This window comes from Nematolebias whitei, chromosome 8, assembly GCF_014905685.2.
Source record: "Nematolebias whitei isolate Nwh7 chromosome 8, NemWhi1, whole genome shotgun sequence".
Lineage (NCBI taxonomy): Eukaryota > Metazoa > Chordata > Actinopteri > Cyprinodontiformes > Rivulidae > Nematolebias > Nematolebias whitei.
The window spans coordinates 11,792,463-11,794,621 of record NC_056505.1 but is presented as its reverse complement, the minus strand read 5'-3'; the positions used below and the strand labels follow the sequence as shown (position 1 = coordinate 11,794,621).

At 36.1% G+C, this 2,159-nt stretch overlaps 1 protein-coding gene across 1 annotated transcript in view; it reads left to right on the top strand.

The window, feature by feature from the left end:
• The window catches only part of tmem8b (transmembrane protein 8B), a 1,109,927-nt gene that overhangs the window by 67,061 nt on the left and 1,040,707 nt on the right, over positions 1-2,159 (top strand). The gene's annotated exons all lie outside the window — the stretch shown is intronic.

Genomic DNA, 2,159 nt, shown 5'->3' with positions numbered 1-2,159 from the left:
ACACACACACACACACACACACACACACACACACACACACACACACATTACAGTATAATACTTATTTACTATGGCTATTTACACTAGTTAACTTTAACCTGTACAAGTCTGCCCTCTAGTGGGACCTAAAACAATTTCACCACTAAATTGTGAGATACTGTAATCATAGCTTCGCCCAACACATAAGCCATTAAAGGCAAAATACTAGCAGTCAGTTCAATAAAACATATGGAACCATCTTTTTAAAACAGGAAGTGCGTCACAACTTTCTCTGTTCAAGCTCACCACCCGACTGAACGGCTAATGCTAATCTACTAACAAACGTTTTGTACTTTAAGTTATTTTATGCTCCATATTTTCACAGAGAGTTATTTTATATTGTTGCGGTGTCCCAGAAGGATGTAGTAAATCATTCCATTAATGTAGACCTAAAGGAAAGGATCGTTTTTACGCTACCTCTTGCTGACGTTTTCGAAGAGCGACGAGGTTTGACAAGAGGAACAACCCTTGTAAACTTCCGGTTTAGCCGGAGTACAGACAACATTTGTATATATATTTTTCCCCTTGTATTTAAAAGGGTAGAAACTGTGTAGCTATTGGTGTATAGGGCAAAAAACATCGTGCACATTAAAATACAAAAGATTAAATGTAATTTTAAAGACAGCTTGGGACTTCAAGCTTCATTGGAAGTTTCCTATATTTTCTGCTTTTCCTTTCTACTATGACTGTACTGTACATCGTTTTTACTGTAAACAATGCCCACATGATGGAAATAATGAGCTTTTACATGATGCATTTAAAAAAAGGTTATCTGCTCAGGAAAAGTAGTAGGATGGCCAGCAGGGGGAGGAAGAACTGTACTGTACTTGCAAGTGAAGTAGTTTCCATAAAGTTTGAATGTGTTGTCCTGATGCATGCTCAATCATCCAGGTAAATAAATCACCAAAAAAGTTAAGTCAGGTCATCTGGACAGATTATTATTGTTTTTTGTGAATGTGTTGTAATCAAAGTTTTAGACAAGATTATTTCTAATTATTCAATTCAGTTTATTTATACAGGCTAGCGCCAATAAGTCACAACAGAAGAATTACTGTAAAAAAAAAACTGCAAGAAAAGCAAAATACGGACTTAAGTGTTAGGTAAGAAGCAAATATCAACTGCACAACTATCACAAGAAAGGTTTTCTTTTCATTATCAAGATCATATATTTTTTTTATTTTGATGTTATTGCATTTAGATGTTAATTCTTGCAGTGGAACTCTAAAAATATTTATTATTGCCTGCTGCTGAAGATAAAAGTGCAATAATGTTTCTGCCCATTCCTTTGTGTGTTGTAATCTATTTGTCTGTTAGCAAAATATATCATTAATCAGTGGATGGATTTCAATGAAACTTCCAACTCCAATTCAATATGGCCACCACAACTAATCAAAAATGACTAGAACACATGTTACATACGAGTTCACAATATTGTATAAAATCTAACATTTCTGATATTAAGGTTTAACCAGAACAGTTTAAACTTTGTTCCTTCTCATCACAACATGATTTTAGTTGATATGGCATGAAGCGGGCAATATTCATCCCTCCAAGGACCATTAGGCTTTTAATTATTAAAAAAGAAGAAAGACATATAAAATTTGAAAGCTGGATTTGTAGAATTGTCTCCTCTGTTCTATCTAAATACAGTATAATTAATGGTCCAAAACAAACAGTCTTTAAGAACCATAAGAATAAACCACCACAGAAATATTTCCAGGTATTACAGCTCAAACCCGTCAAATCCCAAACCACGTATTTACAAAGAGAAAAGAGGCTTCATGGACCCTGACTATGGAAAACTTTGGATTCAGCATAACGTTCATAGAAAGCATGACCACGTCAAGGGTTACTGTTATGTTTGGCCCCACGGAGCGGTCTCCAGGAACCAGTGGGTGTAAGGTGGTTCCTTCAGCTGCCAACATGTGGGGAGTCCCAGGTGTGGTATTTTTTTTTTGGAAAGCCACAGAGAAAGTCAGACATTGAGCTGGCATGACACGAGCAGAGTCAGCCCCCTTTTGAACACTTACTGTGGTAAAACAAATCAATTGCAGCACGTTCTTGTTCCTATTGAACGTGATGTTCAAGAAGAATTAGTCTATTGTGTGTGTGTGTGTGTG